The sequence below is a fragment of the Pan troglodytes genome, chromosome 10 (assembly GCF_028858775.2).
Source record: "Pan troglodytes isolate AG18354 chromosome 10, NHGRI_mPanTro3-v2.0_pri, whole genome shotgun sequence".
Lineage (NCBI taxonomy): Eukaryota > Metazoa > Chordata > Mammalia > Primates > Hominidae > Pan > Pan troglodytes.
In genome coordinates, this window is record NC_072408.2 from 67,996,609 (window position 1) to 68,019,043 (window position 22,435).

At 42.0% G+C, this 22,435-nt stretch overlaps 1 protein-coding gene across 24 annotated transcripts in view; it reads right to left on the reverse strand.

The window, feature by feature from the left end:
• The window catches only part of PPFIBP1 (PPFIA binding protein 1), a 171,971-nt gene extending 152,332 nt beyond the window's left edge, over nt 1-19,639 (reverse strand). For 13 of the 24 annotated variants that reach the window (XM_063785798.1, XM_054664398.2, XM_016923746.4 and 10 more), the window contains exon 1: nt 18,706-19,639. The gene's annotated coding sequence lies outside the window, so the exon portion shown is untranslated. Of the gene's footprint in view, nt 1-4,761; nt 4,969-18,705 lie in introns of those variants that run through there. The other 11 variants (XM_016923742.4, XM_016923741.4, XM_016923739.4 and 8 more) reach the window with 2 other exon arrangements.
• Nucleotides 19,640-22,435: the final 2,796 nt, after the last annotated feature.

Genomic DNA, 22,435 nt, shown 5'->3' on the forward strand with positions numbered 1-22,435 from the left:
GCAACTTGCCTCCCCTGGGTTATGTAACAGATTTGTCTTTTCTCATGAGTTTCTACAATCTTCTTTTTTAATGTTGCTCTGGTACCTGAATGTTTATGAAGCCTGGGCAAGTAACAACTCCATGAATGATGCCAAAAATCTCAACTATGTGTAAGAGAAGGGTTATTGCCCTTCAAGAGAGCCGTCTGTGCTTTTTACATGAACACGTAGACAAAACATGTTTTGCCTACGAGCACAATCCTAAGCTGAGGAGTCATCACGCAATTCTCTAAGCAGAAGGATTTGAGAGATGCAGATGACTTATCCACAACAGAAAAGAAAGTCTACTCAACAGAAAAATAAATAGATCAGATAAAGAAGTGTTTCTAGCATCTAAATATAGTGATATTCACTAGAATTTCCCAAGTCTGTGCAGATCTACCAACAATTCTAAAACTTTTAAACAAACAAAAAAAGAACAGCAGCATTTTCAGCTTTGAGATTCAGAAACAATCATTACTGAGCTTCTACAATGAATGAGCACAGTGGTGCTGCACTAGGCATCTTGCATATACTAGGTGGGCACAAAAGTAATTGCTGTTTTGGCATTGCAAGTAATGGCAAAAACCGCAATTACTTTTGCACCAATCTCAACTTAATCTTTTTAATACAGTTGTCCCTCAGCATCCATGGGGAATTGGTTTCCAGGATACCCACACACATACCCAAATCCGCAGATGCTAAAGTTCCTTACATATTCATATATAACCTACACACATCCTCCCATTCTCTCATATACTTTAAATCATCTCTGGATTACTTAAGACCTAATACAACGTAAATGCTATGTAAATAGTTGTTGCATTGTATTTTTTATTTGTATTTTTATTGTTGTATGGTTATTTTGTTTTTTCAAATATATTCCATCTGCTATTGGTTGAATCCCCAGATGTGGAACCCTCAGATCCAGAGGGTCTACCATATTCCTACAAGGTACACATTGTTATTTCCATTTTACAGATGAGAAAACCAGGGTTCAGGATGGGTAAGTAACAAAGTCACAGTGCCAAGATAGGGCTATGTAGGGATTCCAGTCAAGATATGTCTGACTCCAAAACCTAAAACAGTTGGTGCCACCCTCTGCCTAATAGTACCACCAAGAAACTACGACCAGAAAATACAATGACGGAATTCTTTCTGAAGCAGAGCAGGTCAGCCCTGGAGTCGGAAGCTCTGGATTTTAATGATGCATCTATTGAGTGGTGGTTTCCTCCAAATTAATGGAGATGGAAACAGTATTTAAGCCCATAAGGTTGAGGTGAGAAGCATCTATAAAAGCCCTAGTGAAAGGGTTTTGCAAAACAGCTAAGTGCCAGGTAAGTGCTAGTTGCTACCTTCGTCTTCAAGCTACAGTTAGTGCAGCTGGTGAGCTGCAATAGGGCTGTGGGCTCCTATGAGTCCTCCCACAGGACTCAACCTGGGTGAGGCTGAGCAACAGCCTGCAGCCTCAAAGAGCAAAACTTAACGGGTGAGAACTGGATGGGATGTGGCCTGAGTCTCTGCTCCGCCTGCCTTCTCACAGACTCACCACATGCCTAACACACCCCTTGCCAGGTGTAGTCACAGCTCGCTCAGCAAGCCGCTGGTTTCAGTCACTCAGATGTTTCAGGAATCTATGGAAGCCCCGCTGCCTTCAGTAAGCTCACTTCTATCAAGGGAAAAGAAATGAAAAAGCCAAACAAACAACCCTCGGCCCAAAAACAGCCTCCCCTTTTCTCACCAACTTTCTCTATTTTTTTTTTTCTCTCTCTCTCACACACACACACACACACGTGCAAGTTTTCTCATAATACATAGTGGGTGCCCATAAGCACTTCAGGCCCATTTATCCTCATCAGGAAACCCTGTGATACCCTACTTTGGGATATAATTTTAAACACTGATTATTCAGAATAGAGACTTCCAGAGCAGTAAGGGTTCATTTTAGTATAGACAGAGGAAAGTTGGAGAACCGCAAGTGCAAAAGACAATCAATAGATTAGCCTGCATAAACATTTTAAACCTCTATATCACTAACAAAAATAAAAGACAAATCGAATTAAAAAATTAGAAACAGCAGGTGAAAATATTTGCAGCAACTATGATACAGGATTCATAAGTGAAATACATGAACTAGAGTTTATGACAAATGAGAAAAATACTAATTCCCAATAAATGGGCAGAGAACATGAACAGTTTGTTAAGAAACAGCCAATAGTCATATGAACATGATTTAGCTCAATAATATCAAATACATTAAAAAGAAAAACAAAATTTATTTTCTCCTAGAAAATTATCAAATGCTACTAATATGAGAACATCACTGTGCTAACAGGAGCAAAAATTAGTAGAAGCTTTGGGGCAGCTGACAACAATACTAATCAAAATATCCACACATATCCAATCCTTTTGTTCCACATGTGATCATCTATTGTATAGACAGGAATGATCTGAAATACAGAAAATACTGAATGCACAAATGCTCGTCAAAATTGAAAATAGGCTGGGTGCAATAGCCCATGCCTGTAATCCCAACACTTTGTGAGGCTGAAGATCACTTTTTTTTTTTTGTAGAGACAGGGTCACTGGCAAGAATCACTGATGCTGATGAAATTAAGACTTTTGGTGTTTGCCTTTCAAAGGATGATTTTGCAGTCTTTGGGATGGCTTTCTCGGGGTACCAGCTAACTACGCCAAACTCTTTGCATTCATTATCTTGTTTCATCTTTACAACCCTTCAAGGCAGCGTTTCTCAACCTCAGTACTACTGATATTTTGAGACAGAGTCTCTACAAAAAAAAAAAAAAATTAGCCAGACATGGTGGCACATGCCTATAATCCTACTACATGGGAGGCTGAGGCAGGAGGATCACTTGGGCCTAGTATTTTGAGGCTGCAGTAAGCTATAATCACATCACTCCAGCCTGGGTGACAGAGGAAGACCCTGTCTCTAAAAAAAAAAAAAAAAAAAAAAAAAAATTGAAAATAGGCTATATTTTATATTTTTACAATGGGATTAAATAATGAAACACCCACAGATGGAATGTTTTACAGTCCTTAGAAATATTTACAGACATTTTAGTAGTGTAAGGAAATGAAAATAAAACAATGTGAAGTTTTAAAAATAGTGGGACACAAAATTACATACGCAGAATATTTCATCTATGGAAAAAATATATGAATAGAAAAAGAAGAAAACACACCAACACACCAAAGCTAATTATACCTTCATGTGAAAGTATTACTGATGCCTTTTTTTAACTGTGTCTTCTCTATTTTTTCTATGTTACTCAAATTTTCTATAAGATACATATATTACCTTTATAATTACAAAAAAAGTTTAACAATTTCAAATATAAATCCACAATAAACAATAGATGGAAATCCAGCAGCTAGCTCTCCACCCTTCTACTCCCACAGATACGCAGGTAAGGCAGTAAACAGCAGGGAAAGCTGCTTTGTTTAAAATCCAAGGCTAGAAAAACATAGGGCTTCTTGATGTGAAAACCAAAACGTTTCATGTCTCACGTATCAAAACAGGTTTTGGGAATTTGATAGTCAAAACATTTTCCATCAGAAGATTTAAACCCACACACCAAAATTATCTCCACAGAACAAACTAGTAAAGCAAGCAGGAAGTTTACCAGGAATATCCTAAAAACTAATAATGGCTTTTACAGCTCTGATAAACCCACGCCAGCTCATGGTAGTACACAGTGTAACATAAACAATCTCCAGTGAGTCTGTCACCACTCCTAAACAGGACAGCATGAAATCCTTAGCATAAGGCTTCTCACTGGCAAGAATCACTGATGCTGATGAAATTAAGCCTTTTGGTGTTTGCCTTTCAAAGTATGATTTTGCAGTCTTTGGGATGGCTTTCTTGGAGTAACAGCTAACTACACCAAACTCTTCGCAGTCATTATCTTGTTTCATCTTCACAACTCTTTAAAGCAGCATTTCTCAACCTCAGCACTACTGATACTTAGAGGCAGGATAATTCTTCATTGGTGGGGGGCTGTCCTGTGCATTGTAGGATGGTTAGCCACATCCCTGGAACGTACCCACCAAATGCCAGCAGCACCCCCACCCCCAGGTTGTGACACAAAAAATGTCTCTTGACATTGCCAAATGACTGCTACAGGTCAAAATCACTGCAATTGAAAACTACTGCTACAAAAGTATACAGTATTACTGCCCCTATTTGACAAATGAGGTCCATCTAACTCCAGAGCCCAAGATCCACCATTCCATACTACCTTCGTGCCCAGGTAGGAGGCCAAGCTTAGAGTATAACTAATACTGCATTTTCTAGCTGGGGCATCTTTGCATCTCCATGAAGCCTGGTATAGGCCTAATGCATATTGGTTGAATGAACCAATCATCTCATCACATATTTACTGAGTTCCTACGGGGTAGCAAGCATTGTCAACAAAGGCAATCATGGTCTTCAACTAGTCCATAATCTATTTGAAGAAATAAGACAAATCCAGAAAAGAGCCATTTTGAGAGTCAGTGCTGGAAAAAATTCTCAGTTTCCTCATCTGTAAAATGGAGGTAATGCTAGTGCTGCGTCATAATTAACTGAGATACTGCAAGTAAAGTTCCTATCACAAAGTACAATTTCAAATAACAAGTAGATGCCAGATCTCAAAATCACTGGGCTGGAAGGAACCTTCAAAGACAACCTTAACTCACCACCCAATTGGTACTTGAGCAGTTAAAACCCCAAAATTTGATTACCTGCTTCCTGCAAAGTTCCTGCACGAGTGAGTTCTGACTGAGACTCTCAGCTAAGTTTTCCTGATGAACTGCTTTTAAGTGGGTCTGGAGGAAAGAGGAGAGGTTAAGCAAAGAGAAGAGCAATAGGAAAAACAGAAAGGTTTGCTGGACTTAAAGCCATCCAGGGATTGGAGCCGGAGTCCTCTGCACAGAAGAGCAGGGAAAGGCAAGCTTGGAGAAAGGTCAAGATCAGATGAGGTCACAAGATGACACAGTGGTAATAATAGCCAGGCGAGACTTAAGAAATATTTCTCCTAAAAAAAGCAACCAAAGGCTGCTACAAAGCATACACCCAATTTCCGTTATGAACGGGGAATTTAATTTCTCAGACTAAAAGATCAATATTCAGGTTGCTTCACACCATTCTTAAGAATAGCCAGATACCTGCTTTCCATTTACATAGCTAAAAGTGAAGATTTTGCCACAGCAAAGAATCACTCTGCCTTAAGAGTAAACCCAATAACAAGATGGACTGGGCATCTTTCTCCCCATGCCCAGTCCATCTTGTTCTTTAAGGCACCAGCACAGCACAAGGAAACAAGAGCCCACAGTGGCCAGACCTCTTTTTAAAATCTGAATTTCAATAGGTGAATTTCAGTAAGTAAACCCTCCCAAAGCAAGTGTTGGCTGAAACTTCTTTATTAATAACACGCAGGCCAAACCAACCCTGTCTCCATGCAGTCTCCACCCCAGGAACACAGGATGAGAACTCTGCTGTAAGCCATGGCTCACAGGAGGTCAAAGAAAGCTTTGGAGTAGGCAGGGTGGCCTGGAACCAAACTTACTTGGAAAATTTGTCTGGCAGTAAGGTGCAGAATAAGGAAACGGCGGGCCGGGCGCGGTGGCTCACGTCTGTAATCCCAGCACTTTGGGAGGCCGAGGCCGGCGGATCACGAGGTCAGGAGTTTGAGACCAGCCTGGCCAACATAGTGAAACCCCATCTCTACTAAAAACACAAAAAATTAGCTGGACATGATGGCAGGCATCTGTAATCCCAGCTACTCAGGAGGCTGAGGCAGGAGAATCACTTGAACCAGGGAGGCAGAGGTTGTAGTGAGCTGAGATCACACCATTGCACTCCAGCCTGGGTGACCGTGAGAGACTCCGTCTCAAAAAAAAAAAAGAGAGAGAGAGAGAGAAGGGACTACCTGCAGGGCTCCAGTAGGAGACAACGGCAAGGTCTGTATCAGAGAGGAGGAGGATGCGAACCCAGATATACTGGTAGGGGGAATGAAGAGTGATTAAAAAATTATTGAAAGGCAAAAATGACCTTGCTGATGGCCAGAAGAGGGTCCCCTAGGCTACCACCCACAAACCTGATACATTGCAAACTTTAATAATGAAGCTGAGGCGTTAGGACCAAGGGAAACTTAGCCTCAAAAGTGAGCTCTTTGACTTCTGAGACATCTTCATGGACCTGTGACCTGGGCAGTAACACAGGACCCCATGCTCAGAAAAGACCCATGGTTGGTTTAATACTCTACTGTCACCATCTTGAGAATGATAATAATTTTGAATTTGTGTTTTGTAAGTCAGGTCCAATGGGACAATGGAGCCCACAAGTGAGCAGAGGAGAACGATGTGATATGATTTGGATGTTTGGCCCCTCCAAATCTCATGTTGAAATGAGATTCCCACTGTTGGGTGTGGGGCCTGGTGGGAGGTGACTGGATCATGGGGGCGGATCCCTCATGAATGGTTTAGCACCATCCCCTTGGTGAATCTTGCTCAATTAGTTCATGGGAGATCTGGTTGTTTAAGAGTCTGGGGCCTCTCCCTTCTGTCTCTTTTGCTCCCTATCTCACCGTGTGACAAGCTGGTTCCCCTTGCCTTCTGCCATGATCGGAAGCTTCCTGGGGGCCTCGCCAGAAGCAGATGCTGGCAATATGCTTCACGTACAGCCTGCAGAACCGTGAGCCAAATAAACCTTTTTTCTTCATAAATTACCCAGTCCTAGTTTTCCTTTATAGCAATGCAAAACAGCCTAACATACCACGTAATATGTACAGCCACCATTCCTGGCCTCTCTATTCACACAGTTTTCCCAATGCACCATGAGCTCAGAATTCCCGTGAACTCCTGGTGCGTGGGAGTTTAGCAAGACTTAAAGCGAGTGCAAGGTAACTGTGTTACCAATACAACTGAGTAAGCAGGCAGGTGGGTGCTGACTGCCCAAAGAGGCAATGACTTCCATTTGAACCAGAACTTGATTGCATACAGAAATGTCTTTCTAAGAAACACAAATGACCAAGGAGCCTTAGTGTTTTATCTCTTTCTCATGTTACTTAACCATATTAGCCAACCACTTACGCTGAAAATGATGGCACAAAAGTAAAAGGAAAGATAAGGCAACTCATAGTTGCTTCTCCTTTCAGTCCTTCATTACACACCATAAGCCAAAGGTAGGTAGGTGTCAGTAGAATGTGCACATGTCAAGAAGTGAAATAAAAGTAGTTTAGTTTTGTGCAGTGTTTCTACTGTTCTCATAACAATATACATATGCGTCGACAACTTCAGTAATTCTGCATATGAATTCAATGCTCTATATTTTCATTTAAAGCCAGCATTGCACTGGGCGCAGTGGCTCACGCCTGCAATACCAGCATCTTGGGAAGCCAAGGCAAGAGGATTGCTTGAGTCCAGGATTTCAAGACCAGCCTGAGCAACATGGTGAGATCCTGTCTCTACAAAAAAAATTGCCAGGCACGCATCTGTAGTTCCAGCTACTTGGGAGGCTGAGGGGGAGGATCACCTGAGCCCAGAAAGTAGAAGCTGCAATGAGCCGTGACCACACCACCTCGCTGTAGCTTGGGTGACAGAGTGAGATCCTGTCTCAAAAAACAAAACAAAACAAAACAAACAACAACAACAAAAACAACATTGTATAATACAAAGATGAAGAGTAAATTCATGCTAAAAACTTCAATGCTTAGTTTTTTAATTTTTAAATTGAATTCACGCTGTAATTTTAATTTTTAATTTTTCTTCACATAGAATGACAAGTAGCCAATACTATGACAAGTCAAGAGAAAAAAACTGTATGAGAAAGGAAAGAAGCTTCATATTTTAGTACCTTTAACAGCACTTTTTTCTTGCCTTTTGAATAAGGGGTCACACATTTTCATTTTGCAACAGGCTCCACGGATTCTATAGTTGGCCCAGCTGAAAACCATTGAACTCAAGAATATTATGTCTATCAATTTATACTGCACACACTTGAACAAGCCTTTACTGACATCTTTCAAAGCAACCACCATAAGACCCACCAATGGACTGATGGGGTAGTGGTTTTCAGTACCACATTCTTAATTATTGCATTCTTCAATCCTTTTCTCACATACCCCTAATGTCATTACCACAACAAATCTGCTGAAATGCCACAAGCCTATGTCTTTTCAACTAAAGATCTTTCTAGAAATAAGTAAACTGAAGATCAGAGACCACCTTATCAGGAGGAGAATTTAATCCAGTGCTGTCTCTGTTGGACAACTCCTTTCTACAGAGTATTTCCTGGTGCTTTGATGTATCTGTTTTAACCAAACCCTAGCTATGGGCTCCAAAACCAGTTGTTTCTCACCACTCAGAGCTCAGGTTTCCCCCAAGAAGTTGGCCTGTGAACCATCAAGTCTGGTTGTCTAAAAATTCCTCCTTCAAAGACAGTCAAGTTTCCCTTTGTCTAATTTCATTCTCTCTCTCTTTTTTTTTTTATAACCACTACTTTCCACTTCAATAAACCAACTTCCTGCCTCGAGACACATTCTGGCAAATGTGTCAGTTTGTATTGTTCAGATGAGAGACTTCTGTCATTCTTTCAAATTTTTCCTCCATAACAATAATCCCCAGAGCCATCCTCTCAGGAGCCCGAGTTACTTGTCTGTGAATTTCCTTTCACTGCTTCCTACTCTACTGATAAATCAATGCAGACCGCCTGCAGTGAACTTACTCAATTCGTATCCCTTCTGATCACATCTTTTTTTTTTTCCATTTCCCCTATCCTCTCTCCCATCGCATCAGAAGAAGGGTTCTTATGGATTTCGAGGCTAACCCACTGCCCTCCACTTGATTTTGGGTCTAGCCCCATCTCTCTACCCTGGACCATGCACTCATTCCTTCCTCCCTTTTCCTTCTTTTAATATCCTCCTCTCTACCTGAGCCTTCCTCAAACCCAAGCTATCTACCATGTCTCTCTCGGATCAGTTCCTTGAAAGGATGAACTAACCAGGCCACCTGCAGTTCATCAGCTCCCGTGTAGTCCTCAATTTTTTGCATTCTGGATTCCAGGTTCATGAACTGACCTGACAGCAGGACCAGGGACAGTCTGTTGGATGCAGCTTTGTAACAAGTCTGTTGCACTGGATGGCATGATTAGTTCACTTACGTTGTGCTTCTTCCCTTGGCCACCATCATCCTCCACTTCTCTGCAGATCCTGCTCTATCTCCTCTCCTAACTTCTTTTTTGCCTGACCATTTCTAAATATCAGGAGTCCCCTGAAGACTGTATGCTTGCTTCTCTTTTTACTCTACATACTCTTGTTCAGGGAGCTCAACCATTCTCACTCTTTACATAACAGCCCTATAGAGATGATCCATTAGTCCAGGCTTTGGCCTAAACTCCAAGCCTAAATTTCTAAATTCTTGCTTAACATCTTCATATGAATAATGTCAACTAACAGTTCATACTGGCTTTTAACACCCCAAGTACAGAACCATGCCAGAGGTAGGACTATGAAGAGGCTGAAGATACCCCTGGAGCTGCACTTGCCTGAGTTCAAATTCTGAGTCTGACACACATAATCTGTGTGACCCTGGGAAAGTTATTTAGCCTCCTTGTGCCTCAGATTCCTCATCTGTAATATGGGATTAATCTAGGTTGAAATATTTAAGGTGCTTAGAGTAGTGCTTGGTACATAAAAAGTATAACCTACCAGGTAAGTGTTACCTATTATTATTGTTATTCTCCTAAAAACCTGATAAGATAGGTATTATTATTTTATCCATTTATACAATTAGAAAATTAAGGATAATGTGGGTCATGATGGAATTTCAAACTCCAGATGTTCAAATCTTAACCCATATTTCCCACTAAAATTCAACTTTCACTTAGCCAGGCATGGAGGCATGTGCCTGTAGTTCCAGCTACTCGGGAGGCTGAGTCAGGAGGATTGCTTGAGCCCATGAGTGCACAATGATCACAACTGTGAATAGCCACTGCTCTCCAGCCTGGGCAACATAGCAAAACATCATCTTTAAAAGAAAATTAACTTTTGTATACAGGCCATTCTTGATTTAGGGTGTTCTGTCCTTCTCCCTCCCCTTGCCCATATATACCCACTAGAAATACCCAATCTGCTATTTCCAGAGTCATTTTTATAAAACAATAGTTCCCTTACTTCTTCTTTTCTTAAAAACATCCTGTTTTAAGGTATAAACTTGTCACTCTCTTTAAAACCCTGTAAGATTTGCCCCAATATAGCTTACGTCTTTTCAAACAATATTGTTCTCTCTTTTCTCTAAATCGAATCTCACTCTATTCTACATTTTGCTCCAAACCCAAGTATGCTCATCTGTCCCCACTGCCTCCTCAAAATCTCCTCCCCACCCTTTAAGACCCAATCAAATCCCACCTCTTCTAATGAAACCTCAAGAAACCCAGTCTCTTCCTTTGCTCTGGTGACTAGTCTAGTTCACAGTATGCTCTTCCCCAACCAACCTCCAAAAGGACCAATAAATAGATGTTTAAAATTTTAACATATTTTGTATTTCTCAAGTAATGTAACATAGATGTAATGTACTGTAAAAAAAAAAAAAATACAAAGTTCCCTTCATCCCAACTCCCATAAGCCATCCCACTTAGCAGTTTTTCATGCACTGACAAATGTAAACCATACACGTGTGCTTGGTTTTTTACTTCTTAAAATATATATAATAGACATCTGTACAAGTCAGTATATTCAATCTTTTTAACGGCTAAACAGTTTTCTAAATCTGCATTTTATTACAGTTATGAATAAGGTGTGCCATCTCTTTCTGCCCCCATCTCCTGTATGTGAATACTCTTAAGGTAAAGATCATGTTTTGTTTGTCTTTCCGTCTCCAAGAGGATCTTGTACCAAGGCTGGGAATTGCTTAACACATGCTTAATGAAATAGTAACAACAATATCTGTCATCAAAGCAGTGCATGTCGTGTGCCAAGAAACCAGCTGTTAGTGCTTCACATACATTATCAGATGTAATCTTCATAACCACCCAATTATTCCCATTTCACAGAAGACTTAACCAAAATCACACAGCTAGTAACAACAGGGGATTCTAATCCACATCTGTCTGACTCTGGAGTCCCCACCCTTCATCCCTATGCTATAGTTAATAAAATTTTTATAAGGACATCCTTATAAACCAAAGCTGGAAAACAGAAAAGTTCCAAGTAGTCTGGTGTGGGCAGGTGGGAATGAGGATAAGAGACAGGAGGTGGAATAAATGCCAAGTAGATGGAGTCAAGGGATTGTAGCTATAAACCTACCAAGAACCTTCTAGGAGAAAGAGCTGAATTCTTTGCCTCCCCCTTTCAGACTCCCCACTACACTTCCCTTTGGTAACAGTGCCACCATTTGTTGAAGATCTTCCATGTGCTGAATATGCCATTATTATTCCTATTAATAATTTCTGGCCGGACGTGGTGGCTCATGCCTGTAATCCCAGCACTTTCGGAGGCTAAGGCCAGCAGATCAGCTGAGATCAGGAGTTTGAGACCAGCCTGGCCACGATGGTGAAACCCTGTCTCTACTAAAAATACAAAAAAAAAAAAAAAATTAGCTGCTCATGCTGGTGGGGACCTGCAATCCCAGCTACCTGGGAGGCTGAGGCTGGAGAATCGCTTGAACCCAGGAGGTGGAGGTTGCAGTGAGCCGAGATTGCAACACTGCACTCCAGCCTGGGTGACAGCACGAGACTGTCTCAAAAAAATAATAATAATAATTTCTAATTATTTCTAATCCTTAAAACAATGCTATGGCACATATATCAGAGCTACCATTTTATAGATGAGAAAGCTGAGACCCAGAGAGGTTAAATTACTTGCCAATATTAGACTGTAATAAATAGCAAAGCCAGGATTCAAGTTGAGGATCTGCATGGCTCCAAAGTCCTGTTTTTCTCGTACAAAATAACACGTTTTTATTTTTAAAGAAAAGATGAACTATGATTTTTAGACATCTAGACTCAGTTAAGATCACATTTGGCTGCAAGTAACTGACCCAAGTTCTGTGGTTTAACCAAGTAGAGATTTTATTTTTCTCACAGAGTCAAGAAATGGGTCCAGTAGAGCAGTTGCAGAATGCTATCAGCTTCTCAGCCTCCTTCTAACCTTCCACCCACTCATCCTTAACCCTCAAGCATCTTGTCTTTGGTCACGCGATGGCCTGCTTACTTTCTCCAGGGAAGAAGTACAAAGAGCAAAAGGCTTAACAGGCAAGCTCACAGAGGCTTCCCCTTTTAAGAGCTTTGGGGAACGGGGCATCCAGCTATTTACATCTCATCAGCCAGGACTACTGTCACTGAACCACCTCCCAGCTGCAAGGGATTCTGGGAAATCTAGCACTTAACTGGACATAGTGGTGAATTAAACAAAATGCGTTCAGTTACAGAAAAGGAGGGGGGATGGATATCAGTTGGGCATCCAGCTGTGTCTTTCCCACACGAAGTGCAAGTCATCCTAGAGAATCAAATTCCCTTAGTAGAGAAAAACAATAAAAGAAACTTAATTCTGTGTTTAGTAGCTTTCTCAGTTATGCAAAGTCACACATTGATGGGGGTGGAGGATGGAAGGATCTGAAAGTTTGACAAAACCATCCAGGCAGCTGATCCAGAGGAAAAACACCGAGATTCAGGTGACTTCACACAAATGGCCCTGGCAAGATCACAGGTTCAACCAGCGTGTCTCCTGTGAGTCGTCACTGTTTCCCTTCCACCCTCTCACTTCCCAGAGTTAATTTCGAGAACCCACAGGTTCATTCGACTCTTCCATCATTCACAAGAAAAAGTAGATGTATTCAAATTCCAATGCAAACAAAAGAAAATTCTACACTGTGTTGTTATAAGAGGCAGCATCTTTAGAAAAAGATAACGGTTGCAAAGGCATTCTTTATGCAATAGCAGCCGCCCTGTCAAGTCACTAGATGAAAAAAGTAGACCACAGAGTTTCAACCTTGTTTTCATTTTTTTCTAAATAAAGTAAATACAACAAACTTTCCTCATGAAAAATTTTGCAATTCTGTGGTAGTAAGATAATATTTGTGTAGAGTACTATGGATGAAGAGAAGGATAACAAAGTGCCAGCAAAAGGACATCAGTGAGCTTGATCCTAGGCACAGAAATACAAGAAAACACAGGCACATTTAGTGATATGGTACAGTATTACTGCATACCATAAAAGAGTCCACACTCTTCCCAATGGGCCTACCTAGTTCTTCCCCAAAACCACCTCGCTGGCCTGAAGAATCTGGCCACTTCTTAAGAGTTCAGCTATTATTGCTAAAAGGAAAAATTAAAATTTGGCAACTTACTATTATTATTATTTTAGACAGAGTCTTGCTCTGTTGCCCAGGCTGGAGTGCAGTGGCGCGATCTCAGCTCACTGTAACCTCCGCCTCCCGGCTTCAAGCAATTCTCCTGCCTCAGCCTCCTGAGTAGCTGGGACCACAGGCATGCGCCACCACACCCGGCCAATTTTTGTATTTTTAGTAGAGACGGGGTTTTGCCATGTTGGCCAGGCTGGTCTCGAACTCCTGACCCCAAGTGATCCATCCACCTCAGCCTCCCAAAGTGCTGGGATTACAGGCATGAGCCATCGCATCCAGCCTGGCCACTTCTTTAGGAATAGACTTGCCACTGAAAAAAGCCTTAGTCCCTCTTTCACCAGGTGAAATGAAGTTTCACCTCTTAACAAAGACACACTAAGAATGAGCACACCTACTCTTCTGAACTTGTCTTTTCATGTCAAATGAATAATTTCTCTAAATTAAAGGAGAGGTGAAAATATCCAGGCCTGTTGTGGAGTCCAGAGGGTGTCCATAAAATCTAGGGCCAGCCCCAAACGTGATGGTGGTACTTGATCTTCCTCCTACATGATCCATATTTAAGACATGACCCTTGGCCAGAATGACGGATACTCAGTGCAATTTGAGTTTATACAATTCCTTCAGGCATGGACATTGTTAGGTGCACCCCTGTACATAAAACCACTACATGATCTTTCTATTCTGAACTCATTACACTTGCCAACAAAAACAAGGATGTGTGTGTGGGCCAGTCAAAATGTGAGTCCCATCAAGTTCCAGGGAGAAGCATAACCAAAGAGCACTCACAAACTGTGACAACACGTCCACTTGGACCACTCAGAGTCCAAACCCACCTTTCAGAAATAGACACTCTTCAGTGGGTTTAGACTGGTACGTATTTACCTCAGGTTCTCTCTCCTCCTCCCCCAAACTGCCTAAAAAGTGCGTAAACTTAAAACTCCTAGAAGAACCCATATTTCTTTTATCTAAAATCCAGTTGTCTGGTATGTTAGGTTTTTTTTTGAAGTGGAAAAAAAATGCTCACCACTTGGCTTCTGGAAACATTATCACTGAACACCAATTGAGCATCAGTAATTATTATATCTAAAATGAAGGGTGTAAAAGAAAGATTCTATGTATTTTGTAGGGTGGAATAATTCAGTTTAGTTTTAAATTTATGAGCTCCATTTAACGCAGCATCAATTTTTGCGGCAGTGACATATATGACAAAAGCTGTAGGGTTTTGTTTTGTTTTTTACTAGGAAGAAGGTTCTGACGTGCACTGCAATAAATTTGAAAAATAACTGACATTAACACACTACTGATGCACTGAATTACAAGAGCCCAGAGCAGTTTTTGGACAGTTTGATAACTGATTTAATTGTGAAGTTATCCACCTTTAGTTGAACAGAAAATGCTGGCCAGAAGACATTTTGTTCCCTTTATTCACAAAGAATACCCTGCATAACCAGGCGCGGTGGCTCACTCCTATAATCCCAGCACTTTGGGAGGCTGAGGCAGACAGATCACCTGAGGTCAGGAGTTCAAGACCAGCCTGGCTAACATGGTGAAACCCCGTCTCTACTAAAAATACAAAAATTAGCCAGGCGTTGTGGTATACACCTGTAATCCTAGCTAACTGGGACCCTGAGGCATGAGAATCATTTGAACCCGGGAGGTAGAGGTTGCAGCGAGGCAAGATCACGCCACTGCACTCCAGCCCGGGCAACAGAGAGAGACTCTGTCTCAAAAACAAACAAACAAACAAATAAGCAAAGAATACCCTGCATCAAAATGAGACAGTAACCCTAACAGCTTTGACTCGCATATTTAAATCCATCTGTTTGGCCACAGTTAAAAATAACAAAATAATCATGATAGTTATGATTATGGCTCCCTGAAAGATTTCACAACTGGCTGCTCAACTGTGATTTTTTTTTCTTAATTTTGGAGCTAATATGACTTTCTAAGGAAATCTCTGAAAATAAAAACGTCATTATGCAACATTTCTTGCCTATGTTTTCGCCTTGAAGCGACGTTTCTTTAATAAAGAATCAAGACACAGACCCAAACATGAATGAATATGCATTCATTAATTCACTCCTTCATTGTTTTGAAAAGGTAATTCAAACTAGGCCAGAGACACGTAATAACATCTTTGAAAAGACAGGCTGGGCACCCATGGCTCACTCATGTAATCCTAGCACTTTGGGAGGTCAAGGTGGGTCGACTGCTTGAGCCCAGGAGTTCAAGACAAGCCTGAGCAACATGGCGAAAACCCGCCTCTACTAAAAATACAAAAATTAACCGGGCATGTTGGTGCATGACTGTAGTCCCAGGGAAGGCTGAGGTGGGAGGATCATTTGAACCTGGGAGGCAGAGGCTACAGTGAGCCGAGACTGCACCACTGCACTCCATCCAGGGCGGCAGAGCGAGACCCTGTCTAAAAAAAAAAAAGAAAAAAGAAAAGACAGAGTGCTGAATGAGGTCTTCTTTCAGTTAACAGTTTGAAAATTATGCTGGTTTGGGATATAAACGAAAAGTTAATTTTAATGTAACAAATTATCAACATAATCTAAATTTACTTATACAAATATTTTATGAATAGGAAAGGTTTTAAAAGAAGTCAGCTAGTCAGTAACTGAGGGGAAAAATGACCTTGTTCTGATTTATCTCACGGTGGAACAGGGAGCAACAAAAAGACTACATAAACAGTTAATTAACTGTCCCTCGGTGAACTTGTTCCCAAAAAAATGTCAGTGATGCCCTTGAAATTAGGCACTATTGATCTGGAACTTCGGTGTGTCCTGGATTTCAAATCAACATTTATCCATTAAGGCCAGATGACCTTAATTTTTATTTTATTTATTTATTTTTGAGATGGAGTTTTGCTCTAGTCGCCCAGGCTGGAGTGCAATAACAAGATCTCAGCTCACTGCAACCTCCGCCTCCTGGGTTCAAGTGATTCTCCTGCCTCAGCCTCCCAAGTAGCTGGGATTACAGGCGCCCACCACCACACCCGGCAATTTTTTTGTATTTTTAGTAGAAATGGGGTTTCACCATGTTAGCCAGGCTGGTCTCGAACTCCTGACCTCAGGTGATCTGCGTGCCTCAGCCTCCTAAAGTGCTTGGATTACAGGCGTGAGCCACCAAGCCTGGCCGACCTTAATTTTTAAAGTTGCTCTTGGAAATATGACAGTTGTTGGTCACAGGAATTTAACCAAAAACTGATCCTACCTTTCTCAATAACTCAAACATCTTTTAAGTATTCCGTGTTTTCCTACACCGTATCTGCCTCATAAACATGGACTGAGAAAGAGAAATATTGGTTTAAATTAAGTATGTAAAATTACTGCTATTATTCAAACTGTGAATCAAATTTAGAGTTTTGGTATATTCAAGTCCCTAAACTAGGACTAGTTTCTTGGAAAGAAAGTGTAAATCTGAATTTGGCACATAAGGATAACATCCTAAAGATACTCTTCTTTACTTAACCGTCTGGCTTTTGCAGCCCCATCTTTTGGTATTACAAATGCAGTTGGAACACTATCAGCCAAGGAACACTACAGTGAGTTCACATTAGCCCACAGGAACTCCACCCCACAGCTCTATCCTACTGAAAAAGTACACTGGAAAATACAGTATGTTTTATGTACTCCCCATAGAACATAAATAGAAAAGACTTGTTCACCATTATTGCAGAGCCATTTGCAATTTCTGTGTCTTAAGCCAAAATACAAACCAAAATTAAAATGTTGTCTTTCCAATAAAGCGAATTTTCCTTTCTCAAAAAGCCTGCTATTTTATCCACTCTATTTAATTTTTTCAGGAACTAACAACAATACAGACCCAGGTATGTCATAAACAACAGCACAACCAAACACTTCTTTCTAGTTCTGAAACCTAATGATCATTTGGCTAGAAAGATAGAGAACCCCATCTATAGTCCTCTATCCCATTTCCTGACTTGGGTTTACTAGACCTACTGTTGTGGCTTCTTTCTTTCTCCATCTCCTGGAAATGCCTTTTCCCTTCAGGGGCCTGGGATATGGATTTTGACTCACAATGAAGTCCACTCCCATTTCCTCCAGACCTGGCAACAGTAGGATCCTCACTGCTGAGGAGGAACTTCGGTGAAGGAAAGGGGAAACTTGACTCAGGAATCTCAGCGCTTACTTTTTTTTTTTTTTTTTTTTTTTTTCCCTTCCTGCTCCAGAAGAGAGCCTTAAAGCACTGATGAGAGGGTCCTGAATCAGTGTATGGAGTCAATTTCCCCGTCCCCTCGAGAAAGTCAATCACACCCAGTTAGTGACCTGGGCACACAAAATCTCCACATAGGAAAAAGACAGGGTTTGAAATAGGAAATAAACAAAAATCAGAATTCTATTCTTTCACTTCTTAAAAGTATCTTTTTCCTCCCGCAATTGCTTTCTCAAAATACCAAACTTGGACTTTGAAATCAAGTTCTCCTTCTATTGCTCTCCGCAGTTCTTACTGAAAGCAAGGATTTGTTTTGGTCCCACATGTTGAAAACTTCACGTCCCTATAATTAAGAGTTTATATGCCACGCCTTCCACCGCGTTTCCCTGTTAAAACTCCCTTCTCTAAAAAAGATCCCTGAAAACACAACTACCAGCCCGCCCCTCAAGCAGCCACAGGAAACAGGTCTGAAGATTCTCAGCAGCCATCCTAACCCCTCCAGATATAAAGCTGGCAGCTGAAGGGATTTCTCGGTTAAAATGAGTGAATACTAGTTGCAGTTTTAGAAGTGTGCCCCCAAGAGACGAGTTTTCCCACAAGCTCATAATTAATAAACACCCCAAGTGAATTTCTCACATCCTGACTGGATTACACAAAAGGATATTTTACATTGATATATAAGACTAACATTGATATTCTTTTAATATATAATAGGCCACAAGGAGACAAAAAAATACAAAACTTTTTTTTCTTTTCAACGAGCATAATTTTTGAGTCGATGATCCATAATTTTTTGTGGCATTTTTAAATGCCCCAATACACACAGACAGAGAGACACACACGCCCCTCTGGTTGGGGTTCTCAGGTATTACCGGGAGCCTAGGGTGTGGGAGTCTAAGGATACAGACAAGACTTAAACGTCCAATCCTGGAGTATTCTTCACGTACAAGCTCGGTCGGAGCCCCAGGAGTTAAGCCCTACCCCTCCACCCCCACCACCCCCAAAAAGTGCCCGTTCCCATTGGGAAACAGGAGTGAGTTGCACAAGAAAATCGACCCGGGAAAGAGGAGGAGCAGCTGCAACAGCCAGCTGCAGCCACACAACGGTGCCACTTCCCTCCCGTCTCGGAGTAGAGCAAAACGCCCTTACCTGGGGGGTGGAGAGCCGCCGGCACTAGTTCCAAAAGTTCTGGTCCACCTCCTCTCGGAGTTCAAAGCCCCAGCACTCCGGCCCGGCCGCCAGCTCGCAGCACACGAGTCCTTCCCCGTCCTTTCCCCACCCTGCCTGCACTACACCATGTCAGGAATCCGGGCAGGCACCGAGCTGGGAGCTGACATCACTCCCAGTTCCAGGTACCTCCCCCTCCCACTGCCGCCCTTCTCTCCTCCCTCCCTGCAGGAATCAGCCAAAGAGAGTCAGCAGTGGGGCGGGGCCGGGGGCGCCTGCGCGCCCGCTGATTGGAGCCGGGGAACGTCACTCAGAGGAGTCCACTAATTTTATACATTCCTCGCTGAGCCAGACTAGGGCTGGAAGTGGGTGGATGGAAGAAAATGCTGCCCTTCCTGCTATCTGTAAGGAACGGAGATAATACGATGGGGAAGAACCTGGCGGGTCGAGTTTTAAACTTTTCTTGTAGTTACTGAGATTCCAGATCAGAAACGAAACTAACCCACGCGAACCCCCTTTTTAAGGAGAAACAATTGCCTCGGTGTCACAGGCACACGGGCATGTACAAGCCCGGCGGCGCGTGGTGTAGAAAATGGCTAGCTTTAAGCCATGCAAATAAAGGAAAACGTCAGCTCACCCTTCTGCCCTTTTATCCTGGGACTGCTGGGTGTTCCCTTAGACGGGGAATGTAGAACTTCAAAAGCACTTCAGAAAGATTTGGAAGAGACTCCTGAAAACGGTGACCGAGCTTTGAATTGTTAAGTGGTGGTGTTGTCAGCCATGTGGCTGCTGTTGCTTTTAGCGATGAAAATCACACCACACAAGCTTCTCGGGCAAGTAAAATTGAATCTCTGAAGCAAGAAAAATGTATTTACCCGTTTAAAGACCTTAAGGCTGCTGTTTCAATGCACACACTGAAAAGGGTGGAGGAAGGAGGGACCTCACAATTGAGTTCCACAAACCACATGAGAATAATTACTGTAGAATGGAACCAATTGTAGTGGCTGAGCTATCAATTAAGAATTAACTAACGTTTATCCTTGACAGATATCATGCGGTATAATCCCCTTGGCTGACAGAAGAAAAAGATTCTCAGAAAATGGTTCTTTCAAGGCAGATGCTGCTTAGAGGCAGACCTGAATGGTGAAAAGCAGCTTTATTTGTATGAGATATACGTAGCATATAACCCACCATCTTCTAAAAATATAGTGAATTAATAACTTTCTTTTTTTTTTCTTCTTTTTTTAAATGGGTCACTCTGCCACCCAGGCTGGAGTGCAGTGGCATGATCTGGCTCACTGCAACCTCCTTCTCCTGGGTTCAAGTGATTCTACTGCCTCAGCCTCCGTGTAGCTGAGACTACAGGCGCGCACCACCACACCCGGCTAATTTTTGTATTTTCAGTAGAGACGGGGTTTCCGCCATGTTGGCCAGACTGGTCTCGAAATCCTGACCTCAGGTGATCCACCCTCTTCGGCCTCCCAAACTGCTGGGATTACAGGCGTGAGCCACCACACCAGGCCTCATTGTTTTTTGATTGATGACATGCCATACATTTACCGATCTGCCAAAAATTGTAGAGGGATGCACAGAATCCAGCATTGTGTCTTGTTTAATCTTCTCAATCATCCTGTAAATTGAGTGTTACTAGCCCTATTTTAACATAAGGAATCAAAGGCTCAGCAAAGTTATGTAAGTAAATTTCTCCAGATCACCTAGAACTTGGATTGAAACCGAGGTCTATTTGACTCCAAAGCCATTGTTTTTCTTTCTATATCTCAAGTATTGAGTGTCCATAATTTATACTTTTTCAAACAATAGAATGCTACAAGAAATCCACAGGCTTGGGCCACTGCTCTCACAGACCTACTTTATATAATTACCATCTTGTTGCTTGTCAGACCTGCAGTATTCCAAACTCCTGACTTGAATTTCTGACTCCAGTTTCCCCCAGTTCTAATTATTTCTCTGTACCACTACCAGATGAGTTTTCTAAAATGTTAGGTTTTGTCATCAACATCTTCCCCTCTAAATCAGGTCCCCCTTTCCCTGCAATTCTTATCTAGCCATTTAAAACTCTCTCTTATCCTGCTTCTTACCTTTCCCAGCTTATCTCCCACTTCACTCCCAGGAAACCCTCTCTGTAGTCAAACAGGTCTACTCACAGATCCCTGCTTCGTTCTCACCTTTCAGCCTAACCGAAATCCCCACTCCTCTGTGTGTTAAGTCCCACCCTTCTCTCAAAGCCTAATTAAATTAAAGTCCTCGTCCTTTGCCAAGACTTAGCTGTGTGTTACAGTGGACAGAAAAAAGGACTCAAGGTTCTTGGCCTGGCTCTGCCACTTAGCTATTGGGTAACTTTGGGCAAGTCACTAAAACATCCATCCCGAATCTCAGTTACCTCCTCTTTAAAATAGGGCTGACAATACCTATGTTAAAGGTTGTTATAAGGATTGAGATTGTACAGATGTGTAAACATGTGGTTATACATGTCCAGTTAAATGCCTTTCCTGCCTTCCCAAACTCTGAAGAGCAAGCATCTTGCTTATAGGACCTCTTTATATTCCTTATACCCAATTCAAGGAAAAGGCTCAATAAAAATATACGGCATGAGAAAATAGATCATTGTATCATTTCTATTCTCTTCTATTCTTTAAATGCAGTCTATCCCCAAATAATCTCTCAGACAAAAACTTTAACTGTTTCTTCTTGTTCTTTTTTTCTCTCTCTTTCTCTCTTTTTGTGCTTTGGCCAGAGCCCTTCCGTTCTCCCACACCCCTACCCACCGTTCGTTCAACACCCTTGACTTCCTCAGATCACTTCTGGACCAACTACTTCACCTGTCTCTTAACTACTGACCCTTCCCTGTCCCACAGTCAGGGACACAACTTGTCATCAGTGTCTGTTGCCTGCCTTGCTCCCAGATGCCTTCAAACAGAGGCTGGGTGGCTACCGGCCATTCCTCCAGCCCTAGTCAGGACGGCTGCATCCAGGCTCACATTTTTCCAAAACTACAGCCAGCCACAGGAGATGGGGGAGGGAATGTCCCACCCCCACAGAGATGGCAGGATAGAAAAACAGGAAGTCGCCTCCCATCCTTTCTGCAGCTGGAGTGATAACAGCTGCCATCCAGAATCCAGAAAACAAAAGACTCAAAGGGAAGGCTGAAAACGGGCCAGGTCTGGAGCAGTAACATTCAAGCTAGAGGTTACAGAGTGGGTGAGGAAGGAACCAATGGTTGAGATTTTAGCCTCCTTCTACCTCCCTTTAACCAGAGTTACAGCTCTTTTATCTGCTCTACATTTAGGCTTCACCATGATACTTCATTTTTTGAAGACAGTGTAACCCTTAAATAAACATGCTGAAATCACTGGCCTCTGGGTATCTTGGGGAAACTCCAAAAAAATCAGGATAGTGCAGCAGAAGCAAGACAGGATGCCTGATGAGCAGGTAGCCAGAACTTACTCCTCACAATCCCGGCTCCTGGCTGGCTTAGTGCAAATGATCATTTATGATTCCTATGATTTCAACGCTAATTTATTCTGTAGGTCTAGATATTTTCTGCCTAGTTATTCCTATGATTAACCTTACCTTTGGTAACTTTTTGCCAAAGAGTATCACTATTGCGGGGTAGGGAGCAAGAGACACTGCAGAGCAGGAGAACACCTGCTCAATTAGAACTTGAAATGGATCCTAAAAGTCATTTGATGCA